Source organism: Gopherus flavomarginatus, chromosome 5 (genome assembly GCF_025201925.1).
Source record: "Gopherus flavomarginatus isolate rGopFla2 chromosome 5, rGopFla2.mat.asm, whole genome shotgun sequence".
NCBI classification, from domain to species: Eukaryota; Metazoa; Chordata; order Testudines; family Testudinidae; genus Gopherus; species Gopherus flavomarginatus.
Window position 1 is genome coordinate 36,051,098 of NC_066621.1, and position 22,247 is coordinate 36,073,344.

Here is a 22,247-nt window from a genome sequence, read left to right on the forward strand (position 1 = left end):
GGAACAATAACTGGAGAAGGGTTGTTAGGGTTGGCTGGAGCACGCTGCCTAGCCTGCGCTAATTCCAGTTCATGCTTTCTCTCTCTTTCTTTTATCTCCAGCTCTCTCCTGTGGGCAGCCTCTTTTTCTCTTTCTCTCAGCTCCATCTCTTTTTCTCTCAGCTCCATCTCTTTTTGATTTATTTCTAGTTCTTTTTGTTTCTTTTCCATGTCTCGCTTGTGGTCTGCGTCTTTGATTTGTTTCTCTGCCTCCAGTTTTGCCCGTTCCTTGGAACTCATACTTCCGGCTTCCTTGTGCTGGGGCGCCCTCTGCTGTTTACTGCTTGAAATGCTGCTTTTCTGTTGCCTTCTTTGGGTTGCTTAGCAACAGAGTCTTTTTTTTAACTCCTTCTACCTAGCTATTCCCGACAGAGTTAGAAAGAAAAAAAATCATTCATTTGCAAATGTGTTTTGCTGGTGTATGGTAACTCACAACTGGAGTCCCTTTGTTTAACAAAAGACCCTTGTTAAACTTAATACCTATGCCTTCAGAGTACTCAGAAGGGAGAGACCAAAAAACTTGCAGACCTTTGCTTTTAAAACAATCTCCTCTAGCCTGCTTTACCCACAGCTAGCAGGGAAAAAGAAAGAAAAAATCCTACTGGCTTTTGCTTCTAAACCCAAACCTCTCAGTCTGCCTGCAGATAGCTAGCAGGGAGAGAAATAAAAACCTCACTGGCTTTTGGATTCTATCTTATCTATCTATCCCACCGTTGCACACCATGTCATGGTATAATTCCCCACTCTGAACCTTAGCATCCAAAAGATGGGGTACCAGCATGAATTCCTCTAAGCTCAATTACCAGCTTAGAACCTGTAGTGCTGCCACCAACTAGGAATTCCAGTGCCTGGTACACTCTGGTCCCCCCAAAACCTTGCCCGGGGACCCCCAAGACCCAGACCCTCTGGATCTTAACACAAGGAAAGTAAACCCTTTCCCTCACCGTTGCCTCTCCCAGGCTTCCCCGCCCTGGGTTACCCTGGAAGATCACTGTGATTCAAACTCCTTGAATCTTAAAACAGTAAGGAAAATCCACCTTCCTCCCTCCTTCTCTCTCCCCTTCCCAGATTCCCCCTGAGAGAGACAGTAATCCTAACACAGAGAGAAATTAACCTTTCTCTCCCCCTTCCCTCCTTTCTCCCCACCAACTCCCTGGTGGATCCACACCCCGTCTTCTGGGGTCTCACCAGAATAAAAAAAATCAGGTTCTTAAACAAGAAACTTTTAATTAAAGAAAGAAAAAACAGTAAAAATTATCTTTGTAAATTTAAAAAATGGAATAGGTACAGGGTCTTTCAGCTATAGACACTGGGAATACCCTCCCAACCTAAGTATACAAGTACAAATTAAAATCCCTTCAGCAAAATATCAATTTAAACTCCTTCCAGCCAAATACACATTTGAACTCCTTCCAACCAAATACACATTTGCAAATAAAGAAAACAGCCATAAGCCTAACTCGCTTTATCTACCTAGTACTCACTAGTCTGAACTTATAAGAGTCTGTATCGGAGAGATTGGAGAGAAACCTGGTTGCACATCTGGTCCCTCTGAGCCCCCAGAGTGAACAACAACCAAAAACTAACTAACACACACACAAACTTCCCTCCCTCAAGATTTGAAAGTATCCTGTCCTCTGATTGGTCCTCTGGTCAGGTGACAGCCAGGCTCACTGTTCTTGTTAACCCTTTCCAGGCAAAAGAGATATGAAGCACTTTTGTTCTATTAAATCTTATTTATCTGTTTATGACACTCCCATAGGATGACGACACTGTGAATGGGTCCTGTGGAACTCCCTGCCACTGGACATGTGGAACCCTGGGCCTCACCATGTGCTGAGCCTAGTTTGGAAACTCAGGTTCTCCTTAGTGCCTCCTTCCACACTTAGACAGACTCATGCCTGCCTGCCTGGCAGCCGATTGAGGTATTTCTCCCCGAGGTAGTGACTCATCTGTCTAATCTGAGCCCCTGGGAGGCCTTGTATCCCAACAGTGGGAGGAGACACCGCTGGAACGCTCTACTCTGGGGGTATGGGGGGTTGGACTGTCCTTTCCCAGGCTATGGTGGGGCAAGGCAGGCTAATGTGTGCTGGTCCTGGCCTTGCACCACAACTTCTCCTATTAGCTAAGATTTCCCGTCCCTCGAGCGGATCAGAATGTGCCTCATGAGCTGAGTCTTGGCAGGCTGCCCCTGATGAGCTGCCTGGAAGGCTGGGGACAATGGGGAGGGGAAGCAGGGGCTGTTGGGGGAAGAACCCCTGGATGCCAGGGAGAGGCTGGGGAATTTGCCACAGAGTTCTGGGTCTGATGTATGGGACGCTCCTAGGCTGTGTCACCAGGGGGTGGGAAGAAAGTGTTGGACGGATGATCACAGCACCTCCTTTTGCCTTTCCAGTCTATGGATCCATGAGACCATGGGGGCCCAGAGCCTGCAGCCTCACGGGGTGTCTGAACCCTCCTCACCACATGCCGAGAACAGCCCCTCCACTCCACTGCCGCAGACACCGGTCGTGACATAGAAATTCCAGCGGGTGTGACCCTGGCAGGCCAGATGCCAGCTCTTGCCCAGGCTGCTGATGTTAGCGAAGAACTGACACCCTTGCAGCTGGAGCCCAGATCAGGTCACACCTGTACAGTAGTTTTGCTCAAAACAGGGATTAGTTTTACAAGAATATACTTAGTGTTTAGCCTCTGTGAAATGCTTGTGAATCACTGGCTACATTCATCTCACTTGCCATGGCGGCACTCCATGCTACGGGGAAATATGTACATTTTACTTTATAACTTTGAAAATGTTTGGCCTGAGCTTGTGAACTCAGGCCTGGAAATCATCCTCACGCACCCCCCTCCTCCCTCCAGATGGGGAATCATGGAACCTCACAATACAAATGATTCGTTAATAGCCCTATCAGACGGGGAAATGCTATGTGCCAGGAAGCTGGTCATTTTCCATCTTTTTTTTTTTCTGGCTGTTTGAACTCTGAAGCCAGAGATCCCCTGGGCTGCCTCCTGGATCCGCCCTGAAAGTCCCTTTGAAATGACAGCTCTCGACAACTCTGTCACTTTTAGGATTTAGATGGTAACTCATTGGTGTGTACATGTTTGTGTAACCCTTCTGCCAGGTGGAGCCAGCAGGAACAAGGGCCGGGTTCAGTAACTAGGGCTTCCTTTTCAACAATATAACACAAAAGTGGCTGAAGCCCCCACCCAGTGACCTGGGACAATTACACACCGCCCCTGGGCACTTCTAAGAGGCAATACTTCCCCTCTCATAAGCACAGAGTCTGAGTGTAGCAAACACTTTTAGCTCTCAGTGATTTCAGCTGTTAGTGCACACAGGGTAGGCTCTTGCAATAGAGACTCTGCCCCAAAATAGGTCTAATACTTAGACCTGGGTGTCAGTGATCTCAGCTCTGCTGTGTGTAACAAGACTCTCAGTTGAATCTAAATTAGCTCTTTTATCATACCATGGAGAGTGACAGAACAAATGGTTTCTAGAGCCTTTAACAAAGACCCACACCAGCAAGTACAATTATCTACCCTCCATTCTCTCATAAGTGTAGCAAAAACTTTTAATAAACGGAGGGAAATAACTCAGCATTAATTTGGGAAAACACTGCAACTACGGTTCATAAACACAAACGACCCACCCCCAAGTAAGTTGGGCTGGGTCCTGAGCTTCTTAAGTCCAGCAACCTCAAAGTCCTTTGAATGTGCCTGGCCTTTCTCTGTACCCACCTCACCGTTCCTGTACTGGGCCAGTACAGCACCCTGAGTTCAGAGGTTCATCCACAGAGTTCCCCTCTCACTCTGTATGTGTGTGTGCAGGGAGAGCAGAAGAAGGCACCTTACATGCAGATACTCACTCATCATCCTGCTGGCCACTTGCCAAAGTATCTTCACCCCCCTCTCCCTCAGTGGATACTAGATAGGTCCTTATAATAAAGATAGCATCTGAAATCAGTTCATCTGTATTCTTTTCACACTGTGATAGAAAATCTAATATAGATTGAATTAAGACCTAGAATCACTAGTATACGAAAATAAGACTCTTAAATTAAACCACCTCAACAACTCCATGTTCTTATCCACCCCCTCTCTTACAGTCACTTGCTGTTGGAACCCATATCCCTTGCCTAGCACATGGTCTGGCCTGAGGTTGAGTCCCTCCATTAGTGTATGCCAGGTACAGTTCTGCTGCCCTCAGTTCACACAACAAGGATAACAATGCTTTATTACTCCTTCCCCAGTAACAAGGAGACTGAGGATCCAACGCCACTGTCCAGTAATCATTTGGGGAAGCAATCCCATCAAGCTGAGCGCCTAGGCAGAGTGGGTGTGTCCATGCAAACGAGATCAGATTGTGAAGTCTTTTTCCACAGCTCACCACTAGATGTCAGGGGAGAGCTCATTCAGACTCTGCTTACATCTGCTTTGCTTGAACCTTTATATAACTCTCTTATTTCTCTTTTCTAGTTGATAAACCTTTAGACAGTTTATTGCAGGTGTAAGATCTAGGGTACCAATTGATCTGGGGTAAGTGACTGGTCTCTTGGGAGTGGGAGCAACCTGTGATTTTTGGTGTAAGTGACCATTTATCACTAAGTCCAGTTTGGGTGACAAGATAGAGTGGAGCATCTGAGGGACTGTCTGTGACTCCGAGGGAAAACTGGTATAGTTATCCAGGAGATTAAGTTTGGAACTTGGTTGGTGAAATCTAATGACAGACACTTCACCAGTTTGCGGTATCTGCCCTGTGTTTGATAGCCTGCCCTGAGGTTGGCATTCACAGTCTCATGAGCCATTCCAGACAGTGTGACGGACGCAGCTGGGCTTGTGGCTGATGCACTGGGGTGGGACCCAGGAGATCTGACTTCAATGTCTGCCTCTCCCACAGGCAACCACAGGGAATGATGAGCTGTCCTTTGTCCAGTTAAACCATGAGCTCTTTGTGGCAGGGACTGTCTCTTACCCTGTGCAGCCCTTGGCACAGCGGGGCCCTGATCTGAGACCTGCTCTGTGTATGCCAGGCTGTGCAGTCCCAGGGCTGCTCTAACTAGCTCCCAGCTGGACAGCACAGAGTGGTTCTGACCCACCCCCTCTCTCCCATTGCGGGGCAGCATAGACCTGCCAATCAGGGACTGTTGGCTCAGTGAGGGGGTGCCCAAGGTATGGAGAACAGAGAGACCTAGCCACTAACAGTGAGTGAACAGCGGTGTTAAGAGTGAGGGGAGGGTGTGGTCAGGACTCCTGGGTCCTATCCTCAGCTCTGCTGCTGATGGGCCAGATGAGCACTGTGCATCAGTTTTCCCCTCTGGAGAGCAGGGGCTGCCCTGCGCCCATGCTGAGTGAGGTATCCTGTGGGTGGGAGGACTGCAGCAGCAGGAGGCACAAGGTCCTGGGTGGAGAGGTGCCAAAGGATGGCTTGCAGGGGTTCCCCATCTTGGGGCAGGGGCTGCCTTCCTGAGCCAGAGCAGGAGGCGTTGGGATGGGGCTTCCCCTCCTCCCCTCTCACATTTCACCCTCTCTCTATCCAGCCACTGTCCCTTTCCCTCAGTTTACGGCGGGTCTGCTTTCCCCGCACCTGCTCTCAGCCCATCCTGCTTCTCTCAGATAGGGGGTGGGGCAGGTCTCATTGGCATGTCAGCTGCTGCTGCTGAGGGCACCAGCCTCGGCTACCCTATTCCCGCTCACTCCTCACTCTGTCTGGGTGCAGGGCCCATCTGTGCCAGGCACGGGGACCTCTTCTTGACATCTGCCCATCACCCCCAGCTCAAAGAACATGCCCCAGAGGCCTCACCCTATGCCCCATCAGAGCTGCCCCATGGAAGCTAGTGGGGTTAATGACCCCCAGCACCTCCCTGATAGCCCTGCAGGGGGGCAATCAGGAATCCAGGCGCTACTGCCTCCCTCCTCTGGGAAAGTGGGCCAGCTCAGCAGAGGGTCTGTCCAGGAGGATGGCTGCTATCCATCCCCATACCCACGCTGGTCATTGTCCCCCCTATGCTGCCTGCCTGTCCTGTTCCAGGGTCACCCCATTGGGAATCAGGCCCCATAACTGCCCCCAGGGAGAGGTGATCTGCCCCTGGGGGAAATGGACAGGACTGGAGGGGGTAGGGATGGAGTGGCAGGGAGAGAGAGACTTTGCCTAGAGTGAAGGGAGGGTGGGGACGGCTCCCTCTGACTGCCACGGCACACAGCTGCAGCCTGATGGGCCTGGACATTGCCATAACATGCAGCTCATGGCACTGGGGCTTGGGCTCTGCCCCCAGTGCCCCTCTGCCCAGACTGGCACTAACGGGCTGAGACCCAGCAGAACTTGTCTCCTGGGTCAGGGCTCTCCCAAAGACCTGACTCTGAGGCCGGGAGAAGATATTTCTCCTCCCTGCCCCATGTTGGCACAGAGCCTAAGTGCCCACTGATGCCCAGATGAACCATCTGGCCCTGAGATGGAGACCATAGAATCATAGAATCATAGAGTATCAAGGTTGGAAGGGACCTCAGGAAGTCATCTAGTCCAAGCCCCTGCTCAAAGCAGGATCAGTTCACAACTAAATCATCCCAGCCAGGGCTTTGTCAAGCCTGACCATAAAAACCTCTAAGGAAGGAGATTCCACCACCTTCCTAGGTAACTCATTCCAGTGCTTCACCACCCTCCTAGTGAATTTTTTTTTTCCTAATATCCAACCTAAACCTCCCCCACTGCAACCTGAGACCATTACTCCTTGTTCTGTCATCTGGTACCACTGAGAACAGTCTAGATCCATCCTCTTTGGAACCCCCTCTCAGGTAGTTGAAAGCAGCTATCAAATCTCCCCTCATTCTTCTCTTCTGCAGACTAAACAATCCCAGTTCCCTCAGCCTCTCCTCATAAGTCATGTGCTCCAGCCCCCTAATCATTTTTGTTGCCTTCCACTGGACTCTTTCCAATTTTTCCACATCCTTCTTGTAGTGTGGGGCCCAAAACTGGACACAGTACTCCAGATGAGGCCTCACCAATGTCGAATAGAGGGGAATGATCACATCTCTCGATCTGCTGGCAATGCCCCTGCTTATACTGCCCTAAATGCCATTAGCCTTCTTGGAAAAAAAGGGCCACTGTTGACTCATATCTAGCTTCTCGTTGACTGTAACCCCTAGGTCCTTTTCTGCAGAACTGCTGCTTAGCCATTCAGTCCCTAATCTGTAGCAGTGAATGGGATTATTCTGTCCTAAGTGCAGGACTCTGCACTTGTCCTTGTTGAACCTCACCAGGTTCTTTTAGCTCAATCATCTAATTTATCTAGGTCCCTCTGTATCCTATCCCTACCCTCCAGCGTATCTACCACTCCTCCCAGTTTAGTGTCATCTGCAAACTTGCTGAGAGTGCAGTCCATGCCATCCTCCAGATCATTAATGAAGATATTGAACAAAACTGGCCCAGAACCGACCATTAGGGCACTCTGCTTGAAACCAGCGGCCAACTAGACATGGAGCCATTGATCACTACCTGTTGAGTCCGACGATCTAGCCAGCTTTCTATTCACCTTATTGTCCATTCATCCAACCCATACTTCTTTAACTTGCTGGCAAGAATACTGTGGGAGACCATATCAAAAACTTTTCTAAAGTCAAGGAATAACACGTCCACTGCTTTCTCCTCATCCACAGACCCAGTTCTCTCCTCATAGAAGGCAATTAGGTTAGTCAGGCATGACTTGCCCTTGGTAAATCCATGCTGACTGTTCCTGATCACTTTCCTCTTCTCTAAGTGCTTCAGAATTGATTCCTTGAGGACCTGCTCCATTATTTTTCCAGGGACTGAGGTGAGGCTGACTGGCCTGTAGTTCCCCGGATCCTCCTTCTTCCCTTTTTTAAAGATGGGCACTACATTAGTCTTTTTCCAGTCATCCGGGACCTCCCCCGATCGCCATGAGCTTTCAAAGATAATAGTCAATGGCTCTGCAATCACATCCGTCAAGACCTTTAGTACCCTCGAATGCAATGCATCCAGTCCCATGGACTTGTGCTTGTCCAGCTTTTCTATATAATCCTGAACCTCTTCTTTCTTCACAGAGGGCTGGTCACATTCTCCCCATACTGTGGTGCCCAGTGCAGCAGTCTAGGAGCTGAGCTTGTTTGTGAAGACAGAGGCAAAAGAATCATTGAGTACATTAGCTTTTTCCACATCCTCTGTCACTAGGTTGCCTCCCTCATTCAGTAAGGGGCCCACACTTTCCTCGACTTTCTTCTTGTTACTAACATACCTGAAGAAACCCTTCTTGTTACTCTTAATATCTCTTACTAGCTGAAACTCCAAGTGTGATTTGGCCTTCCTGATTTCACTCCTGCATGCACACCATGAGCAGGGCCACCTGGGCATCAGTCATATGCTCCCTGAAAAGCATTTAAACTGTTACATAAAAGGATAGGTTAAGAACAGAGCATTTAAAAAGAGTTAAATAAAAGAGAAACCTATACAAATGAGCTAAAAGAGAGAACAGGGCAAGAAAAGGGAAATGAAAGCCCCTTTGCAATGGGCAAAGATAAACAGTATGTGGTTGAGTCAGAAAGAGAGAGAGATCTTACCCTTACAAATGTTCCCGGGGAAAGAAGCAACTTCACACGTTCACTGCCCCTCAGGCTAGTTATCGCTAACTTTGGATCAGACCAATCAGATGCTGTTCTACAGCTGCATCATAGAATACATTTTTCTGAACCAATCCTATAGTCCCAAGATTTTTGAACAAGAGCCATCTCCCTCCCCCACCTTTAGCTGCCTTATTCTTATCTAAAAAAAACAGACTCCAAGCATCCTTTTACATAGGTGCTTTAATGAAGGCTAAAACCATAAGCTCTTAGTAACAAACAATTTTTAAAAGTTTCCCCCTATGTTTTAGACTAAAATTGGTTATTTTTTAGTGAGGACAATTTGAAACTGCAGCAAAGCCCCTCTTAGCAAAAACAGTGTCTGTGAGTCAGTGGATTAGAGATAAGAAGGCTGCTTCTTCCCTAACTTTTTAACAAATAGAGGTGAAAGTTATATTAAGTTTTGTAAAGGAATAAACACTTTAAAAGACAAACCTATATGAATTCACATCCCTTTATTTGCAGGCGTGTTTCAATAAAATAGATCATGCAGAAACACCCAGGTTTAAAACCATAGGTATTTGAAGCATTACGTTTGTTTGGTTTTTTTAAGTTTAACATGAAAAGGCAGTATTGACTGAGATGTAACAAAGCAGGGCCACGCTTAGGGATATTTTGTAGAAGTTTAGTGAACTAAAAAGTCTTAAGATACTAGACTATCCTTTTTTAAAAAGTGTTTTTAAAGTACCAAAACAGCAACTGGGTAAGAATATGAAAACTGGCAATTTAGGGGAATTTACATATGTGTTTTAATTAACAAAACAACAACAAAAAAATTAACAAGACTGTTCTTTAAAGTTTAGATTTATACAAAAAACACAAGAAAAAGTAGCTTATATAAAAAAAGCTGTTTTTTCATGTTAAACTTTTAAACAAACAAACATAAATGACCTGGAGAAAGGGGTAAACAGTGAGGTGGCAAAGTTTGCAGATGATACTAAACTGCTCAAGATAGTTAAGACCAAAGCAGGCTGTGAAGAACTTCAAAAAGATCTCATAAAAGTAAGTGATTGAGCAACAAAATGGCAAATGAAATTTAATGTGGATTAATGTAAAGTAATGCACATTGTTAAAAATAACCCCAACAATACATACAATATGATGGGGGCTAATTTAGCTACAACGAGTCAGGAAAAAGATCTTGGAGTCATCGAGGACAGTTCTCTGAAGATGTCCACGCAGTGTGCAGAGGTGGTCAAAAAAGCAAACAGGATGTTAGGAAACATTAAAAAGGGGATAGAGAATAAGACTGAGAATATATTATTGCCCTTATATAAATTCATGATACGCCCACATCTCGAATACTGTGTACATCTCAAAAAAGATGTCCTGGCACTAGAAAAGGTACAGAAAAGGGCAACTAAAATGATTAGGGGTTTGGAACGAGTCCCATATGAGGAAAGATTAAAGAGGCTAGGACTCTTCAGCTTGGAAAAGAGGAGACTAAGGGGGGATATGATAGAGGTATATAAAATCATGAGTGATGTTGAGAAAGTGGATAAGGAAAAGTTATTTACTTATTCCCATAATACAAGAACAAGAGGTCACCAAATGAAATTAACAGGCAGCAGGTTTAAAACAAGTGAAAGGAAGTTCTTCTTCATGCAGCGCACAGTCAACTTGTGGAACTTCTTACCTGAGGAGGTTGTGAAGGCTAGGACTATGACAGCGTTTAAAAGAGAACTGGATAAATTCATGGTGTTTAAGTCCATAAATGGCTATTTGCTAAGATGGGTAAGGAATGGTGTCCCTAGTTTCTGTTTGTCAGAGGATGGAGTGGATGGCAGGAGAGAGATCACTTGATCATTGCCAGTTAGGTCAACTCCCACTGAGGCACCTGGCATTGGCCGCTGTCGGTAGACAGATACTGGGCTAGATGGACCTTTGGTCTCACCCAGTACAGCCGTTCTTATGTTCTTATGTTAAACAAACATAATGCTTCAAATAACCTTCACTGCATACAAAATATCCTTAAAAAAGGTCGTGTTATGTTACATCTCAGTCAAAGCTGTATTTTCATGTTAAATGTTTAAAAAACCTTTATATAATGAAACACTGCATATTTTTCAAGTGCTAAAAGTACTGGGGGAAAGTCAAGAGATGGGGTGTTCTTCAGACAGGCTATCTCTGAGCTTCATGCAGTCACGGAGCGATGGTTTTTGTCTTTTACAATCAGAAAATGGAATAAAATAGTTGTTATAACTTTCACAAACTGTGTTTCAATGTAGTCTCACCATTTGTTAAAACGTTAACAGCATTGAAAAAGTTAGGAAAGAAGTCTGTGTGAAAAACAAGCAAACTGAAGGGGTGACCCCTAGAGCAGTGCTAAGGCAGACTATAGTGCATGCATAACTGGCTAGCCTAATTAGTCTTATCTGTTTTTTAAATGTAGAGAAAGCCACAGTTCCAGTCTGTGATGTATTATTTTAATAAAATCTATGGACCCAAAACAAACACAGAGCTTGTACCTCTGTCTCAGCAAACGGGTTACAAACATTTAAAAACAAAGACATTCTGATAATGAAACAGAAAAATTCATACTTAAATCTAAGAATCCTAAGAAAATTAAAGCTTAATATAACTTTCCAGGGGATTTGTTAAAAAGTGGGGAAGAAAATAAACTTCTCTCTGATCCACTGGATTACAGAATAAGGGGAATATAAACAAGCTGTTACTAAGGTCCTGTGGTTTTAAACCTGGGGTGTTTCTGCATGCTCTTTTTTTTAAATCAAAACACATGTAAAAATGTTAAATAAAGGGCTCTGTCTTCATATAGTCTTGTTTTTTAAAGTGTTTATTCCTTTACAAAACTTAATATAACTTTCACCTCTATTTGTTAAAAAGTTGGGGAAGAAGCAGCCTTCTTATCTCTGATCCACTGACTCACAGATGCTGTTTTTGCTAAGAGGGGCTTTGCTGCAGTTTCAAATTGTCCTCACTAAAAAATAACCAATCTTAGGCTAAAACATAGGGGAAACTTTTAAAAATTGTTTGTTACTGAGGGCTTATGGTTTTAACCTCTATGAAAAAGGGCAGGAAAGATGCTTGGGGGGGGTCCTGTTTTTTTAGATAAGAATAAGGCAGTTAAAGGTGGGGGAGGTAGATGGCTCTTGTTTAAAAATCTTGGGACTATAGAATTGGTTCAGGAAAATGTATTCTATGACACAGCTGTAGAACAGCATCTGATTGGTCTGATCCAAAATTAGAGATAACTAGCCTGAGGGGCTGTAAACCTAGGAAGTTGCCTCTTTCCCCAGACCAGCGGGGTGGTCTGTAAAAGCTACGTAGAGGTTGAGTAGAATCTAGAAGTTGCTGTTGTAAATTTTTAAGAATCAAGTCTGTGTCTTAACAAACACTTCTTGTCCTCTTCACTTAAGGATTCAATATAAATGCCTTCATTAGTCAACTTCTAGATTGAAGTCCTTGCTTCTTCCAGTACTTTTTCAAGGGATAGCTCTCTGATTGATCCAAATGTTGCTTAAGAGAGCAATTAATTGGGAGCGTGATACTTATTACCTCTCTATAGTCTGTGATCTAATCAAAGGACTTCCCTAATCACTGGCTGTCTAAACAGCAGGAAAGCAATTCATTGGGAACGTGGTTCTTATCTACATCCTCCCTACAGTTTGTGATCTGCAGCCTGTCTTGATTGCTCTCTGGTCCTATATTTAGGCATCACTTTTTGTCACCCCCCCATATCTCGGTGCCCTAGGTGGCAGCCTAGTTTGCCTAGTGCTTGCACCGGCCCTGGGTTACAGAGGGCAGCCCACGGGTAGGCAGAGGCAGCAGGCTCAGACCCTCCTTGCCAACGATGAGTGGCAATTATACTGCAGTGGGCCTCAGTGAGCGGGGGCTAGATTGGGACTGGCAGTAGCCAGGACTGAGGCAAAGTGGGGATGGGGGGTAGGGGTTCCCCTGGGAGGGGAGACTCACCCAGACTGTAGAGGTACTGTGAGGGGCAGCACCCCAATGGAAAGGGGCACCGGGATCCGGGAGGGACACGGGGACCCAATGGCAAGATGAGACAGGGGCCTGCGGAGTGCACTCCAAGGCCGTGAATGAGCTAATTCCTAGGACGACAGCAGGAGGAGCCGCAGCCGTGAGTCTCACCCCCATTACAGAGTGGAATTGTCTGGCTCAGGGGAGCAGGGAATGGGACCCGGGGCCTTTCTCCTCCAGGTTCCAGCTCCCATCCAGCCCCAGGAAGATAAAGCAATGATGGGGATGAGTTTACCATCCTCCAGGTTACCACTGTGCTGGGCTCTGTCTCCCTCCAGTGCAGAAGTAGGCAATCTATGGCACGCATGCCAAAGGCGGCACGTGAGCTGATTTTCAGTGGCTCTCACACTGCCTGGGTCCTGGCCACCGGTCCAGGTGGGGCTCTACATTTTAATTTAATTGTAAATGAAGCTTCTTAAACATTTTAAAAACTTTATTTACTTTACATACAACAATAGTTTAGTTATATATTATAGACTTATAGAAAGAGACCTTGTAAAAACGTTAAAATGTATTACTGGCACGCGAAACCTTAAATTAGAGTGAATAAATGAAGACTCGGCACACCACTTCTGAAAGGTTGCTGATCCCTGGTGGTTTATGTGTCCAACAGTGTCTGCAGCAGCGGCAGCGCTGGGGGACGGGACTTGTTGGAGCTATAGTTCCTCCTTTTCTGTCTAGTCCACCTCAGCCCCACACCAGGAAGAGGCTGGCGCTGCCCCTGGTCTCCAGTTGGCAGACACTACCTGTGAAGCACTGAGCAAGGGCCATTCGCACCTCGCTCCCCAAGGAAGCCAGCAGGCAGATACCATAGTCCTAGGCCAGAGCAGACTGCAGGGCTAATGTTTAACTCTGGCCTTTGGTTGAAGCCACCTGCAGCTTCTCTGCCTCCCATGGGGCTGCTTAAAGCTAAACCCCAAGTTTGAGTGTGGAGCAGCTGAGCCAGGCTATGCCCTGGGTGGCAGAGCCATGCTGAGCAATTGATACCCCGTGAAGGCACGGGCAACTGCTGGAGCTGGCCCACTGGTGGCAGCAGGGGGCACTCGAGGTCAAGGCCATGATTTTTTTTGTGGAGGTGTTAACGATCCTGGTTACTGCCCTGACTCCAAAGAAGAAAACAATGGACTGGATCCCCTGTGTGTGTGTGAGTGAGGGGTAAGTCCTGCTTGTGGCAGACCCATCCCATGCTACCCTGAGCCTCTTCTGCTTCCCCTCAGCAGGTTGGAACTGGCCTCCATGATCGCCCAGTTCTGAGCCAGGCCATGGCATGCCTGATGGGTCTCACCACACCTCCCACCTCCACCTTTAGCCCTGTTTCCCCACCCCATCACTTCCCTGGCTCCAGCCCCCATCCCGCTTCATTGGTTCCTGCCCACCTTCCTCCCCCACAGCCTTCCCCAGGACAGATCCTGCCTCTTCACTCTCCCACCCTGCTCCTGTTCTCACTCCTGCATTGCTCCTGAGACTGCAGTCGACTCAGGTCACACCTCCCCCACACCACCTGAGGGGGGTCACTGAGTACACAGGAGATACAGGTGCCCTGCTCTGTGTGCTGGTGCCTGGCACCACAGCAGACAGGAACAACAACAATTGCAGTGAAAATCAGGCTCAGCTCCTGCAGGCCCTGGCTGGAGCATGCTCAGTCACCCGGCAGGGCGGGCCCATGGGCAGTCTAATCCATTCTAGGAGCTGGGATGGGGTGAAGCAGAATCTTCAGGGAATTAAAAAGGCTGTACTGAGCATGTGCAAACTCAGATTCTCCAAAGACTTATAACTTGGCCAAATGTGGGTGGATTTTGATGGGGACAGCAAAAGGCACATCCCCTCCTCCAAGGCCATCCTGCTGCTTGAGGGCACAGGAGCATTGCAAAGGAACTGTTGTATAAATTAACCTGGCAAAACAATGGCTTTTGTCCTAGCCTCATTCTTGGGAAAAGGCCGAATGGCTGAAACATGCCCCAAAAATGTCTGCCTGAGGCAGACGCCAGACCTGCCTGGAAAGTTTCAGCCTGAACAGTTAAAGTTTTTCAAAATTATAAGAAAGAAAAAACAAAGAGTCTTGCACTGGGAAGTGTCAGGGAACCTGGATAATAGGTGGTGCTACCAGATGGTGCAGTCAACACCCTGCCCAGCCCCTCCATCACAACATAAGGGTGATGTCCACATGGTAACCCCCATCCCATCCCTCACAGCACACACCATCATATCCATTCAGTCTGTTTATTCCCTCTTAGCCCATGGCCCACCTGGCCCCAGGCTCAATCTCTCTGCAGGCCAGGGATGGAGAACGTGTGATTCTCCATCTTGGCAAAGGCCACCTTCTTCTCATAGTAGGCAGCCTCATTGATGAAGGCCGGGTAGATGGTGGTGTTGCCCTCGTACAGGATCTCCTCCCCGGTGAAGGTCTGGAAGATTGGGTTCCTGGGGTTCAAGGGGAGGAAATCCTTATCCTAAGGGTGGAACAGCTTGGTGATAGGCTGGGGCTGGAGTAGCCGGGAGCTCCCCCGACAGCCAGCGCTCTTGCCCTGCTCCCTACAGCACCCCCTGCTGGTTGAGGCCAGGATCCTTACTGTCATATAATCATAGAATCATAGAATATCAGGGTTGGAAGGGACCTCAGGAGGTCATCTAGTCCAACCCCCTGCTTAAAGCAGGACCAATTCCCAACTAAATCATCCCAGCCAGGGCTTTACCAAGCCTGACCTTAAAAACCTCTAAGGATGGAGATTCCACCATCTCCCTAGGTAACCCATTCCAGTGCTTCACCATCCTCATAGTGAAAAAGATTTTCCTAATATCCAACATAAACCTCCTCCACTGCAGCTTGAGACCGTTACTCCTTGTTCTGTCATCTGGTACCACTGAGAACAGTTTAGATCCATCTTCTTTGGAACCCCCTTTCAGGTAGTTGAAAGCAGCTATCAGATCCCCCTCCTTTTTCTCTTCTGCAGACTAAACAATCCCAGTTCCCTCAGCCTCTCCTCATAAGTTACGTGCTCCAGCCCCCTAGTCATTTTTGTTGCTCTCTGCTGGACTTTTCCAATTTTGAACATCCTTCTTGTAGTGTGGGGCCCAAAACTGGACACAGTACTCCAGATGAGGCCTCACCAATGTTGAATAGAGGGGAATGTTATATCCTTAGGGGCAGCCGGTTTAGGAAGAAATCACTTGAGGCCAGAGAGCAGACAGCTAACAAAGCTACCATTTATTTACAGACATGGAGCTCACCTAACCGGCCGAAGCTGGCTGGGCTATCCCCTAATAATCTAACTCAGTTGCCATAGGAACAAAAACCATGACAACCAAATACACAACATATTCCTCCTCTCATAATAAGAACATCCCCTAAATAAAACACACAGTAGACTAGAGAAGGAGGGTAGACTGCCTCCATTCCCGGCTAAATACCGAGGAATATTTTGCCCCACAACCATGGGTTCGCCCTAGCTAAAGATCCAGCCGATGAAGAGGCCTTCTGTTTCTAGGTGGATTAGGGTGAACATCTGGTGTTGTTGCACCCGAAAGTACCATGGGCTAAGGGTCCGCAGCACGAATGGGTGAGCAGGTGGTATCAGCTCGTGCTGGGCAAAAGGGTATCTCAGCCACCGGCAGCAATGGAGGAGAACAGGCAGGAACAGATGATTCGTGATTCAGTGTCTCACCAGAAGAGGTGAAATCAGACCACTCAACTGCGGATGTGTCCTGAGGACTGGCATGATCTGGCAACAGCTGATCTACATGTTGCTGCCATGTAAGATTCTCTGCAGTCCGGACTGTGTAGGAAACAGGTCCTGTTTGAGTGATGATCGTGGCAGGGACCCATTTAGCTCCGGAAGTATAATTCTGAGCCAAAACTGGCTGTCCCGAGCTAAAGGTTCAGTCTTTTGCTCTGGGTGCACACCTGATGACTTGATATTGCTGCTGAAGTTGCACAATTTGTCGGGGTTCAGAAGGTTTCAGCAGATCAAAGCAAGTGTGCAGCTGTCGTCCCATCATTAGAAAGGCCGAGGATGCCTGGGTCGTAGCATGAGGTGTGTTTCTGTTGGAAAGTAAGAAGGTATCCAGACGCTTTTGAATGGAGTGTTATCCCCTTGCTGATTTCAAAGCGTGTTTCATTGTCTGCACAAATCTTACAGCTAATCCATTGGTGGCTGGGTGATATGGTGCTGAAGTGATGTGGTGTATCCCATTTGCCTTCGTAAAATTTTGAAACTCCTGAGAGACGAACTGCAGTCTGTTGTCGCTCACAAGTTGTTCTGGCAGACCGAAAAGGCAAAGGAGTCCCCATAGTTTTTGGATAGTACTCTCTGCAGTAGTGGACTGCATTATAGAGACTTCTGGCCATTCAGAATGGGCATCTACTGCCACCAAGAACTTGCTTCCTTCAAGGGGGCCAGCGAAGTCAACGTGAATATATTGCCACGGGTTTTCAGACCAGTCCCATGGGTGTAGGGGTGCCCACTGGGGTGCATTCCTCACATCCTGACATGACATACAAGCTTTTGCCTTCTCTTCAATAGCACTGTCCAATTCAGGCAACCAAAAATAGCTTCGTGCAATTTCCTTCATGCTCACTATTCCACAGTGACCGGAATGTAGCTGTTCTAACATCTGTGATCTCAGTGGTGGTGGAATAATGACACGTCTCCCCAACAACAAACAACCAGATTGGACCAATAACTCTGTCCTCCTGGACATGTAGGTAACAAGGTCAAGTGAGACCAGAGAGGTTTGTCGAGATTTTCCATGCATCACCAGGTCCATAACTTGGGACAATACTGGGTCAACGCGAGTTACCTTCTTTATCTGAGTAGCAGTGATGGATGTATTCTCTACCTGTTCAAAGTAGAAGATTTCCTTTTGGGCACTATCTTGATATTTGACCGGCAAGGGCAACCTTGAGAGGCCATCTGCATTGCCATGCAGAGTGGATTTCTGATATTTGATTTCATATGTGTGCACTGAAAGTAACAATGCCCAGTGTTGCATACTACTAGCAGCTAATGGGGGAATGCCTGTATAGGGTCCAAAAATTGACATCAGAGGTCGATGCTCTGTGAGAAGAGTAAACTTCTGCCCAAACAGGTACTGATGAAACTTCCGAATTACAAAAACAATTCCTAATGCCTCACGTTCGATTTGGGCGTAGTTAGTTTGTGCTTTGCTTAGAGTGCGTGAAGCAAAAGCAATAGGTCTCTCTTCTCCCGAAGGCATAATATGTGACACGACTGCTCCCGCTCCATAAGGGGAGGCATTACAGGCCAATTGTAGGGGTAAGGATGGATCAAAGTGCGTTAGAACTTCAGAATTTAGCAATGCATCCTTAGCTTTGTTAAATGCAACATCACAGGCTTCAGTCCACTTCCAGGCCTCGTTCTGCCCAAGGAGCTCATGAAGTGGTTTTGGCAGTGTGGCTAACTGTGAGCTGAACTTTCCATAATAGCTCAGTAGTCCCAGAAACGAGCACAGCTGACTTACATTTCGAGGTGGGGGAGCCTCCACAATAGCCTTAACTTTTGCAGGGGCCTTGTGAAGACCCGCAGCATCAATGATGTGTCCCAAATATTCAACAGAGGACTGGAAGAATTCACACTTGTCTTTGCAAACTCATAGGCCATACTCTTCCAGTCTTTGTAGGGTAACCTCTAAATTCTTTAAGTGATTCTTTTAATTCCTTCCAGTGACCAGGATATCATCCAGATAGCACTGAACTCCTGACAAGCCGCACAAGATCTGGTCCATAGCCCTCTGGAACAGGGCGGGAGCAGACATTATTCCAAAGGGTAGGCGACAATATCGATAAAGTCCCTTATGAGTCACAATAGTCAACAGCTCTTGGGACTTTTCATCAACATGCATCTGCAAATATGCTTGACTCAGATCAATCTTACCGAACTTTTGTCCCCCAGCCAGGTCTGCAAGAGGTCATCGATGTGGGCAAGAGGGTATTGCTCTGCATACAACACTGGGTTGACAGTGACTTTAAAATCACCGCAAATCCGGAGGGAGCCATCTTTCTTCACTATTGGAATGATAGGAGTGGCCCATGGGCTATAGGTAACTTGTATTAGGATTCCATTGGTGACCAGGCCTCCAGGTCTCCTTCAACTTTTGGCCTGATGGCATATGGCACAGTTCTGGTTTTCAGATATTTTGGTGGACTGTCAGGTTTAATTTGATTGTCACAGTGATTCCCTTCATACTTCCCAGAGCCTCTCCAAAAACAGCAGCATGTTTCCTTAGTATAGGGGTTAGACTGGTTTCTTCTTTAGTCATCTGGTGCACTTCTGCCCAGTTCAGCTGAATCTTCCCAAGCCAAGATCTACCCATTAAGGCTGGGTAATTACCTCTCACCACAAACAGTGGCAATTTAGCAGCCTATCCATTGAGCTCCACCTTAACATCAATAGTGCCCAACATGGGCACAGCTTCTCCCATATACGTCTTCAGAACAGTTTTTGTTGCCTTAAGCAGAAGATGCTGTAGCTTTTCTTTATACACTGTCTCGGAGACCAGTGAGATGGCTGCACCTGTGTCCAGTTCCATGCGTATAGGTTGGCCATCCAACAACGGGGTTACCCAGTAATCATGTGAGCCCGCTGCCAAAGACAAAACATGCAGTGGCACTTCCTCTTGTGATGAGGTGTCACCTTGATCATCCTGGGTCTGCTCTAGGGTATGCAGGGTTCCTCTTTTTGTCGGCCAGACCACAGGCCTCTTTTTCTTTTGTTTACAGGCACACTTAACGTGTCTCTTTTTGCCACAGTGTCGACACACCAGGTCCTTACACCAGCATTCTGATGCCTGGTGATCCGGCTTACCACAGCAGTAACATTCCTGACTCTGCACAGTTTTGTGGGTAGGTTCTTGTGACACTTTTTGCACCCTAGGGGATGCACCGATGTACTGCGCCTCCCTTGTAGCCAGTTCCATGGAGACAGCAATATCAACAGCCTTCTGTAAGGTAAACTGAGCCTCTGTCAGTAGGCGCTTCCGTATAGCTTCACTGTAGAGGCCACACACTAACCTGTCACGCAGGGCATCATTTAACATCTCCTTAAATTCACAGTGTTCTGCTAGTTTTTTTAAAATTGCTACAAATTGTACAACTGTTTCATCTTCTTTCTGGTCTCTTTTGTGGAACCTATATCTTTCAGCAATTACCAGTGGTTCTGGGGAAAAATGGACCCCAGGATTTCCACAATGTCACTGTAAGATTTAGTCTCTGGCTTAACAGGGTGTAGTAAGTTGTGTAGCAGGGAGTAGATCTTAGCCCCTAGAACACTTAAGAATATTGGCACCTTCTTCTCTTCTGTAATGTCATTTGCAATAACAAAAAGCTCAAAACGCTCAGTATACACATGCCATTGCACTATACTCTTATGAAAAGGTTCCAGTGGCCCGGTCAGAGTAGCCATGATTTTTAGTTTCACTTTCACAGTCAGTGCAAACAAGCAGTTTTTTTGTTCGTTTATTTGTCCTTTACCTTGACTTCTACTTCCTTCTGTTGCTGGGGCAGCACCGGGTTCCCACTCTCATCGCCACTTGTTATATCCTTGGGGACAGCCGATCTAGGAAGAAATCACTGGAGGCCAGAGAGCAAACAGCTAACAAAGCTACCATTTATTTACAGACATGGAGCTCACCTAACCGGCCGAAGCTGGCTGGGCTATCCCCTAATAATCTAACTCAGTTGCCATAGGAACAAAAACCATGACAACCAAATACACAACAGGGAATGATCACGTCCCCCGAGCTGCTGGCAATGCTCCTACTTATACAGCCCAAATGCCATTAGCCTTCTTGGCAACAAGGGCACACTGTTGATTCATATCCTGCTTCTCGTCCACTGTAACTCCTAGGTCCTTTTCTGCAGAACTGCTTCCTAGCTATTCGGTCCCTAGTCTGTAACAGTGAATGGGATTCTTCAGTCCTAAGTGCAGGACTCTGCACTTGTCCTTGTTGAACCTCATCGGGTTTCTTTTGGCCGAATCCTCTAATTTCTCTAGGTCCCTCTGTATCCTATCCCTACCCTCCAGTGCATCTATCACTCCTCCCAGTTTAGTGTCATCTGCAAACTTGCTGTGAGTGCAGTCCATGCCATCCTCCAGATCATTAATGAAAATATTGAACAAAACCGGCCCCAGGACCGACCCTTGGGGCACTCCGCTTGAAACCAGCTGCCAATTAGACATGGAGCTGTTGATCATTACCCATTGAGCCCGATGATCTAGCCAACTTTCTATCCACCTGATAGTCCATTCATCCAGCCCATACTTCTTTAACTTGCTGGCAAGAATACTATGGGAGATCATATCAAAAGCTTTGCTAAAGTCAAGGTATAACACGTCCACTGCTTTCCCCTCATCCACAGACCCAGTTCTCTCCTCATAGAAGGCAATTAGGTTAGTCAGGCATGACTTGCCCTTGGTGAATCCATGCTGACTGTTCCTGATCACTTTCCTCTCCTCTAAGTGCTTCAGAAATGATTCCTTGAAGACCTGCTCCATGATATTTCCAGGGACAGAGGTGAGGCTGACTGGCCTGTAGTTCCCCGGATCCTCCTTCTTCACTTTTTAAAAGATGGGTACTACATAATCCTTTTTCCAGGCATCCAGGACCTCCCCCGTTCACCATGAGTTTTCAAAGATAATGGTCAATGGCTCTGCCCCCAACTCCTTTAGCAGCCTCGGATGCAGCGCATCTGGCCCCATGGACTTTTGCTCATCCAGTTTTTCTAAGTAGTCCCGAACCACTTCTTTCTCCACAAAGGGCTGGTCACCTTCTCTCCATACTGTGCTGCCCAGTGCAGCAGACTGGGAGGTGACCTTGTTTATGAAGACAGAGGCAAAAAATCATTGAGTACATTAGCTTTTTCCACATCCTCTGTCACTATAAAGGTTTGAGAAGCTCACCTAGCTTAGCTGACACCTGACCAGAGGAACCAATGGGGGAACAAGATGTTTCAAATGGAAGGAGGGAAGTTTTCCTTTGTTTAGAGTTTCAGTTTCAGCTGGAGTGAAAAAGATCAAGGAACCAGCCTCTTATCAGAGTAGTAAGTTTTAGAAAGGGATAAATAGGTTTATGTTTATTTCCTTTGTAACTTGTCTTGGTACCATTAAGGGAATATCAAATTTGCGTATTCTTGTGTGTATTAAGATTTTTGCCCAGGGGAACATCCTCTGTGTTTTGAATCTGTTGTTTGTGAGAGAAGCTGGTATGATCATCTCTCCCAGAGGGTTTTCTTTTACCTTTCTTTTCTTTAATTAAAAGCCTTCTTTTAAAATTACCTATTGATTTTTCCCTTGTTTTTAGATCCAAGTTGGTTGGATCTGGATCCACCAGGAGTTGGTGGGAGAAATGAGGGGGGGGGATGGTAAATTTCTCCTTGTTTTAAGATCCAAGGGGTTTGGATCTGTGTTCACCAGGAAATTGGGGAAGTCTCTCAAGACTACCTAGGGAAGAAAAGTAGTGCTTGGGGGTGGTGGCAGCGATACCAGATCTAAGCTAGTAATTAAGCTTAGAAGTGTCCATGCAGGTCCCTGCATCTGTACCCTAAAGTTCAGAGTGGGGAAGGAAGCT

At 46.8% G+C, this 22,247-nt stretch overlaps 1 protein-coding gene and 1 pseudogene across 1 annotated transcript in view; both read right to left on the reverse strand.

The window, feature by feature from the left end:
• LOC127052552 (probable G-protein coupled receptor 152) overlaps positions 1-20,173 on the reverse strand; it is a 34,971-nt pseudogene extending 14,798 nt beyond the window's left edge.
• Positions 1-22,247, reverse strand: part of GPR152 (G protein-coupled receptor 152) — a 118,921-nt gene that overhangs the window by 67,485 nt on the left and 29,189 nt on the right. The window lies entirely within an intron of this gene.